General features: G+C 41.8%; 1 protein-coding gene across 3 annotated transcripts in view; it reads right to left on the reverse strand.

The window, feature by feature from the left end:
* Fdx1 (Adrenodoxin-like protein 1, mitochondrial Ferredoxin 1) overlaps positions 1-9,533 on the reverse strand; it is a 141,547-nt gene that overhangs the window by 57,638 nt on the left and 74,376 nt on the right. The window lies entirely within an intron of this gene.

The following is a 9,533-nucleotide window of genomic DNA, read 5'->3' on the forward strand; positions in this document are numbered from 1 at the left end:
GTATGGAGACCGCACCTAAAGAAAGACATCGAGCTTCTTAAAAGGGTGCAAAGACAGGTAACTCACCTGGTGAGATTGACAAAAGGGCGTCCTTATGAAGAAAGACTTCAAATATGTGGGTTGCACAGTTTGGAAACTAGACACCTTAGAGGAGATTTGATTGAGGTGTTAAGGCTCTGAGAGGCATCAGTAAAATGAATGAGGACGAAATTTTCAAGATTATAAATGTTGCTAAAACTAGGGAACATAAATTTAAGTTACGGGGGGAAATGTTTAGATTGGACTGCAGCAAGTTTTATTTTAGCCAGTGAGTTATAAATTTCTGGAATAAGTTGCCTACATGGGTTGTAGAGGCTGACAGTCTGGGAAAATTCAAAGGTCATCTGGATAGTTAATTTCCTTTTATTTTATTAATTATTATTATTATTTATTATTTTTTTCTTTTTTTATCATTGTTATATTCGGGTTTTTTTTTTGGCTGGTGCAGCATAAGCCATAGGCTTTCTTGCACCGTACAGACATTACTAATACTAAATTTCCAAGCAGAAGGGAAAACACCTTTGGAATAAGAAAATGAAAAAATGCAGCAAAGAACAGGAGTAAGTTCAGAAGCACAGGTTTTGAGAACAAGTGGAGAAATACCATCAGGACCTGGAGCTTTCTTAGCATCAAGATTCGTCAAAATCCTTCTGACATCTTTTTGACAGAAGACCACAGGAGGCATTGAATGGAGCATGTTGGGAGGTGTTTTACCAAGATCATTAATACATGAGTTGGAAGAAAAATGGGATGCTAGCAGATCAGCTTTATCCTTCGCTGAAGTGACAACGGAACCATCTGGTTTGAAAAGAGGCGGGAGCAGAGATGGGCAAAAGTTGCGGCCAATAGCTTTGGCAAGAGACCACAATGCTCGGCTACCATTAGGGCAAGATGCAAGTTTTCTACTCTTAGCCTGTTCAAACTCTAGTTTGGACTGATAACTGCTTTACAATTGTTGCGAGCTTTGTTGTAGGCAGAAAATGAAACTGAAGAATGAGAAACAAGCCAATTATGATATGCAACGTTCTTCTCTTGAACAGCCTTAGCACATTTATTGGAAAACCAAGGTTTAGATAAAGGACAAGATTCAAAAGTGGAGCGTGGGATAAAGGATTCCATTTCTGCAAGAATAATTTCACTGACATGATCTGAGCAAACGTTGACATGAGAAATTTTGAAACAGTAATCCGACCAAGCAAACGAAGAAAAAAAATCTCGCAGGTCATCCCATTTTGCAGTCTTGTAATGCCAAACAATATGAGGTTGGGAATAGCCATGAGATAAAGGCTCCATTGGAGAAGAGACAATCACCAAGTTGTGATCTGAGGTGCCTAAAGGACCTCTCACTTTGACCATTTACTTAGAAAGGTTGTTTGTGAGAAAAAGATCAAGCGTGTTGGCTGTAGGGTTACGATTGTCAGTTATTTTTGTAGGTAAGTGAACAATCTGTGCAAGGTCATTAGTAATTGCAAAAGCAGCAACATCTCGGCCAGCTGGGTCTGTGTGACTAGAAAACGGAAGCCAGCTGGAGTTGTGAACATTAAAATCACCAAGGAAAATCACCTCACTGTTAGGAAAGTTGCAAAGAGAGGAAATCAAAGAGCTACAAGTGATTAGTGGAGTTGGGAGAACAGTAGAGACAACAGATGAATTTGACACAATGAGGTAGAGAGTTTTTAAGCCAGAGATGATCGAAAAGAAGTGATTCCAAATTACCAAGTCTCTGACAGGGAATATCGGAATGGACATATGCACAAGTACCTTTTAGGTGAAAGGAATCATACAGCAAATAATTTGGGCATCTGAGATGAGCAGTAGTTGAATCAACCGATAACTGAGATTCTGTCAGAAAAAGTACATGGGGTTTGGTAGACTGCAAGTGGAAATGGACATCGTTGAAAATAGAATTGAGAACACGTATATTTGTGAAATGAATTAGGATGAATTAGAATGAATTAGGATTACTAGCATAGTCATTAAAACTCGCCACTCTGGCCTTTTACCAATGCAACCATTGGAACACTATTTGTGTGCCACTTGAGACCTATTGAGGTTAAATTGTGGCAAGAGTAGAGTGCAACCACACAACTTGGGTAGACACCGGGAGAACTGGTACAGGGCAAGTTTCTCTTTTATGTTATGACAAATAGTGATTATGCCTTTTTAAAGCCTATACCTCTGTATTAGTATTGGCAACATGATGCAAGAAGACAAAACTTACACATTACTAGTGAAAAACACTTAATTTTCCCATTCCTTCCAATAATTTTTCCCAACCTTCCTTCAGCCATCAGGTGGTTGACTGCTGGAACAAGCTTTCATTCATTGTTATGAAAGTGAATAGTTTGAATAAATTCAAGGAAGAACTAGACACTGCTGGAGGAATGAATAGGTGAAATGTGATTTTTTTTTTTTGGCTGATGCTGTATAAGCTTGCTTTCTTGCATCATTTGCCACTAGTAATACTAGCGTACACAAATTCATCATCCATGGCATTATGTCCAGCTACAGTTAGGTCTGTATGTATTGTGGAGCCTACTTTGCAAAAGTATGTTGATTTCTATGAGAACCACTTTGGCCATTGCCCCAACCCTCCACCAGCCAGGCATACCCACTCGCTGCTCTACTTTGCCACTGGATTCAAAGATATAACTTCAGTTTAAAAAAATGTAATTATTCCTACACTACTAAACTTGAATATTACACTACTACTGCAGTAATACTATATGATACACTAACAGCAGAGTAATAATGCTTAACTGTTCCCCAGCTAATATGTATTATGTAAAATTTATAAAACCCTAGAGTATTAATTTTATGCCCATATCTCACAAAAGAAAATTTAAGAATTATACTTGCCCTCCATACTGTTTACAACCTTCGCTTCCTTTTATATTTGCGAGGGTCCCTTGCGTGCCTTGGGGCACTTCTCTGGAGCACTTTTACTTGGACTGATGAGGAGTCATCACTCCAAGTAAAAGTGCTCCAGAGAAGATTTTGTTTAAAAAGTTTTAATGAAAAACTTTTTAAACAAAATTTTAGCAGTACACACACACACACACACACTAAGGATGTTTTGTTTTTCACAAGCTAAAGTAAAATTCAGCCAGCATAATCTTCAAAAATTTTACCTTTTCTTCTTGTTGGAAATACTGAACTAGATAAAATGACTTTAACATAAGCAAAGAACATAAGAAACTGTGAACCAAATATATGGATTTAATAGCACTCTAGACTGCAATTGACACTAAGCAAAATCCCAGCCATAACGCCGATGGTACAATCAATGTGCTGATCTCACTTGTTCATTTCACGTGCTTTTACAGCACTCATTTATTGACTGCAATGGAATGGATGCATGTGTGTATTAAGACACAAAAACTGCAGGTCCTTTTAACAGTTTTTCATTGGAATAGCAAACGTTAAATATTGAAATATTCATGATGGAAATGACTAACTACTTTTAACTTTTTAAATAAATAAAAAAAAATAAATAGATCTGCAAAATTAAGACACTTGAACTTTTACCAGTGGAGCCACTGGAAGAATGTTCATGTGTTTCAAAGAAACTGCTATTGAAATGTGGCAACAAGTGAATGATGCAGTGAGTGCAGCTTTTCTGGACACTAAGAAGACTGGTACAGTGCTAGTTTCTCTTTTAGGAAATGCAAACAGACTAGTGAGGGTGATTTTTTTTCAAACATCGATAACACCTTTTACAGAAGTTGAAAATATAAAAACCCACACAAGGAGTCTTCTGTGCCCCTCCTCTCTCTGAATTCACTCTCAAGTGCACATTGTCTTTCAGTGGTGAAAAGCAATATTTTGTAAAAAAAACCCACCTTTGCCTAAAACTAATCCAGTCTTTAAAAAAAAAAAAAGGCCTAGAAAAGATATTTAAGTCTTTAATACCATTTAAATAGCAGCTGTGGTAATGCAAAGATGTATTTATAATCATGTAATTTTAAAAGGTATTGGCAGTTACAAGAAAGTTTTTTTTTTTTAGAGCCTGACTGATTGATTTTGGGTTTATTGGCGCAAAAACAACTAAGGTTATACTGCGCCACGAAACGATTAAAATAACAATAAGGATAAATTCTGGTAACCTTTAAGGATAAAAGGTTACCTCGTCAAATTGTTATTTATATATGTGTGTATATATTAATAGCTTTTAAAAATTTAAAAACTGCCGACATGTGGTCGTTGTCTGATAAAATCTGACTGAGTGTATAAGGCTCAGTCGGATGAGTAAAAGTGGTAAAATGTATATTGCGAACATGGGTAAAATGAACGCAATCTATTAAAATATGCTTTAGAGTTAAAACGGTGTCGCAAGACTCGCACATAGGAGGGTCATCCGCCCTCAGCAGAAAATGTGTCAAATGACTGTGTCCTATGCAGAGTCGAGCAAGAACAACTTCCTCGCTCCGATTCCTGCGCAGACTAGACTGCCATGTTTCTATTACAGGCTTTATTTGGTATAATTTATTTGTTCTCTGTCTGTGCCATAGTTCTTGCCATTGGGAATATATCTTGTTGCGTATTATTTGCCTGTAGTCTGTATAGGGGACTGACAGGCAACAATTACGAGTGGGTGTTGCTGATTTGGCTGCAGCGTCAGCTAAATCATTTCCCTTTATCCCAATGTGGCTAGGAATCCAGCAGAAGCGGATATCAAACTTGTATTCATGAAGAGAATGTATCTTCTGCTGAACCCGACAAAGAACTGGATGAGAATTGTGTCTCAGAGATAATAAAGCCTGTAATACACGCAAAGAGTCAGAATATATTATTGACCTTTGGAATTGACAAGTTCGAATGTGATCCAAGGCTAGCTCTATAGCATACAGCTCTGCCGTGTATATGCTGGATTCAGGAGGAATCTGCTGAGATATTATAGTGTCCGGGAAGACAGCAACAGATCCTACGCACGATTCAGACTTCGAGCCGTCTGTGTAAATGGGCAGGAAGTCTGAGTGCTCAGCTTGGTGTGCAGAGTAGAGCTTCTGGTAGACAGATGATGAGGTCTCAGACTTTACCCATTTCTTAAGGGAAAAGTTGCACGGTGGGGGATGAGCATGCCAGGGTGAAGGAATTTCTTTTCATGTTTGTGCAACCTTGTCTACCATGATGTTAAACTCTCTGAATAGCTCTTGGACACGAATGCCAAAAGATCGGTTGGCAGTCTTACGTGTATTGTACAACGTGGCTCAAAAACGGATGTCCACGTAGGATGGTCTGGCAGGGATTTCAACTTTAAAGCATAGTTTAAAGACAACTGCTTACATCGAAGGAATAAAGATGGTTCGTTTGCTTTGACGTATAAGCTCTGGACAGGAGATGTGCGATATGCTCCAGTAGCGATACGGATGGCCTGATGATGGACAGGGTCAAGCCATCGAAGGGCACTCTCTGGCTGAAGAGTATACCTGGGCCCCGTAGTCTAATTTGGGTCATACAAGTGCACGGTAAAGCCGTAGTAGGGTGCATCGATCTGCTCCCCAACGTGTTGAGGAGAGAGAGCGGAGAATATTGAGTCCCCTCATGCATTTTGTACGAAGTTGACGAATATGTTCGAGAAAGGTCAACTTTTTGTGTGTCTGACACTACTGGAATAACATTTTGTCCGAGCCTTAATTCAGGTTCAGGATGAAGATTACGCTTGGGACAAAAGTGTACACAAACGGTCTTCTCCGGCGAGAACCTGAAGCCATTTGCAAGTGCCCAGGAATTCAGACGATCAATGGCTTTCTGCAGTTGTCTTTCAATAACCCTCATGTTGCATGACTGACAAAATATGCTAAAGTCATCAACATAGAGGGCACAGTTTACAGTCGGAGGAAGTTGTTCTGTGATGGAATTTATTTTTATGGCAAAAAGCGTGACACTTAATACTGATCCTTGTGGTACTCCCTCCTCTTGGCTAAAGGAGCGAGAGAGTGAAGATCCCACACGAACTTGGAACGATCGATTGGCTAAAAAGGTTTGAATAAAAAAGGGGAGATGCCCTCTAAGGCCTAGGCTATGTAAATCTTTTAAAATGCCAAATCTCCAAGTTGTGTCATACGCTTTTTCCATGTCAAAGAACACCGACACCAAGTGTTCGCGTTTTAGGAAAGCATCCCAGATGGATGCTTCCAATCTAATAAGATGGTCCAAAGTGGACCGGTTCTTTCGGAAGCCGCACTGGATGTTGGAGAGGTCATTTGATTCGAGATACCATATTAAACGAGAATTAACCATTCTCTCCAGGATTTTGCACAGACAGCTAGTCAGAGCAATAGGACGATAGTTGGTGGTGACTTTTGGATCCTTTCCTGGCTTAGGGAAGGCAAGAACGATTCCCTTAAGCCAGGAGTCCGGAAACTGCTCTTCAGTAAAGATTCTGTTATACAGAAGGAGCAGGCAATCCATAGATTTTGGTGAAAGATGTTTAATCATTTCATAATGGATGCCATCTGGTCCAATGGCACTTGCTTTGGAAAGAGCGAGGGCTCTTTTCAGTTGCTGAATAGTGAAATCCCCGTTGTAGGGATAAATGCTCTTAGATTTAAAGCTAAGTGCCTGTTTTTCGATTTTATATTTCAGGACCAGGAACTCTGGGGAATACGAAGATGTTGCAGAGATGTTAGAGAATGTCTCCCCAAGAGAATTAGCTATTGCAGTTGGATCTGCAATAGCGCATCCATTATAATCTAGGATTGAAGAAGGGTGGGATGTATATTTTCCCTTAATTTTCCAGATTTTATCCCAGACTACCTTAGAGTTGGTAGACTGGTTAATAGATGATGTAAAACGGATCCACGATTCCTTTTGACTCTGACGGTGGATATATCGTGCTTTGGCTCGTGCACGTTTAAAGGCTATAAGGTTGGTCGTGGTAGGATATCGGCAGAATATCCCCCACGCTTTGTTTTGAGCCTTTTTTGCTGCTGTGCATTGTGAATTCCACCAAGGTTTCGGAAACGGTGGAAACCGGGCAGATGTTTTTGGAACAGCATTCGCAGCTGCTTGGACAATATTTTCTGTGATGTACTTAACTGCATCATTGATAGGCTCTTGACTGACTGTGCTAAGATCAAAATTTGCCTGATGTTGGAAGGCAGTCCAGTCAGCCTGATCAATCTTCCACCGTGGTAACCGAAAAGGAAGACATGGTCTCCCACTGTGTAACAAGGTTATCACTGGGAGGTGATCGCTTCCGTATGGATTCTCCTCCACTTCCCAAGTGAGTGAAGGGAGTAGAGAAGGGGAGCAGATAGAGAGATCAATGGCAGAAAAAGTACGGGTAGGCATGTGGAAGAAGGTGTTTGTTCCAGTATTTAGAAGGGAAAGGTCATTGTCATTCAGCATACGCTCTATGACTCGTCCCCTTCCGTTGATGTTAGCACTACCCCACAGGGTGTTATGTCCGTTAAAATCCCCGAGAAGTAAGAAAGGGGGAGGCAGCTGTGTAAGAAGATCATCAAGGTCTGCCTGGGAGATGTCAGTCCCAGGTGGCAAATAAATGGAGCACACAGTTAATAAAAAAACCCACTGAAAGGCGAATTGCAACAGCCTCTATGCTGGTTGTAATTAGCAAGGGCTGCACTGGGGTCTGGTTACCCACAAGGATAGCCACTCCCCCATGTACAGGGCCATCCGCAATTCTATCCTTTCGAAAAAATGTGACGTTGTGCATGGTGGGATCATCATTTGCCTTTAGCTATGTCTCCTGCAAGCAAAAGCAAACTGGCTCGTGCTTTTGCAGGAGGGCCTTGATGTCATCAATATTTTGCCGGAATCCACGACAATTCCATTGTAGGAATTTAGCCATTATTTTGGCTTGGTAGGTCCATCAGGCGGTTTCCGAGGTGCTGAGGGCTTACTTTTATCAGTCTTGGATTTATCTTTTTTGGGGAAGAATGGATGCTGTACCGTGTCCATTTCTTCCTCCGCAAAGAGTTCCAAGACTGAATCTTCGGGTACCTCCTTCTGCTCGACATCCATCTTATCTTGGGCACTAGGGGGGACTTCCCCTTTCTTATTCTTTTCTTTCATAGTTACCTTTGTTACTTGTGGAGCGTTAGGAGGTACCGATATAGGAGTGGCAGCTGATTGGTCCTTCTGTGCAGGTTTTTGAGAACTTAAAAGATATCGTGCGATGGGAGTGAAAGACTCCTTTGGAGGAATGGTCATGTCTGTTTGAGTTCCGACGGAACATCTCCCTGCTACCTTCTGGGCGTAGGTAGGTTTATTGATATTCAGGGGTTTGACCGATTTCCTTGCCTCCTGGTATGATATATTTAGCTCTGCCTTCGGCCGTTGAATTTCTTTTTCTTCTTTCCACCTCTGGCATGCTCGTGAATAGGCCGGGTGTTCACCTTCACAGTTAATACAGGTGGGTTTTGCGGCTGAACATGCTGTTGTTTCGTGGTTCTTTGCACCGCATCGAGCGCATGCAAGGACTCCACGGCAGGCCATTTGAGAATGTCCATACTTTTGGCATTTAAAACACCGTAAAGGGTTCGGTACGTATGGACGCACTGAACAGTTGATGTATCCAGCTTTAATCTCATCAGGAGGTTTAGGAGAGTTAAAAGTCAGGATAACGCTCCTGGTTTTAACAATTTTTCCATCCCTTCGCGCAGTGATTCTCTTGACGGCAATGACTCCCTGTGGTTTTAATTCGGAGCAGATTTCCTCCTCGGTTACGTCGAGAAGGTCCCACTCCGAAATGACACCTCTCGATGAATCGAGTGTTCTGTGTGATGTCACTGTTATAGGGATTCCTCCAATTGATGTTGTTCGGAGTAGATGTTCAGATTGCCTGTCATTTTTAGTTTCAATTAAGAGGTCTCCAGAACGGAGCCTCTTAACTGATTTGGGAGAACCTGCTAACCCATCTAACCCTTTTTGAATAAAAAAGGGCGACATTTTACCAATCGGTGTCTCATTGGTAGAATGCATGATTAAGAATCTTGGGACTGGCCCTGATGGTAATTCGGTTCGCTGCCTCTTTTTAGCAATAATGCTATCTGTATCTGTGTCGTTGTTTTCAGATAGGGACAGGGTTGGGGCCCCTGAAGAAATAAGTTTATCAGGATTCATTGAGTTTTTTAAATTGTTCAGTGCCCGGGCTCCCCACCCACCACGGAGCCCAAAGGGACGCCCACTAACCGGCATGCAATAAATGCGCTCGGGAGTGGAATGCCAGGGCTACCCAGACACTATACCCGCACCGCCACCAGCCTGAATCCTGTCCCTCGGACCATGAGGGTAGGGGCGTGGCATTGACACGGTTGACCCTCGCAGGCGAGCCTACTAGCCGATTGATCCTAGCCGGGCCTTCCAGGACCACCCGTCTTGTCGAAGCAGGGGCCAAAGTGGTGTATTGAAGCTGGGCCCCTCAACCACCAGGATCTCCCTTTCCGAGTTTCCACGGGTCGCAGCGCACGGCAAACACGCCGGATTCCATTGATGTAAGCCTGGAACCTGGGCTGTGGGCGTTGGAT

The sequence above is a fragment of the Mastigoproctus giganteus genome, chromosome 4 (assembly GCF_048544385.1).
Source record: "Mastigoproctus giganteus isolate SK-2022 chromosome 4, ASM4854438v1, whole genome shotgun sequence".
Lineage (NCBI taxonomy): Eukaryota > Metazoa > Arthropoda > Arachnida > Uropygi > Thelyphonidae > Mastigoproctus > Mastigoproctus giganteus.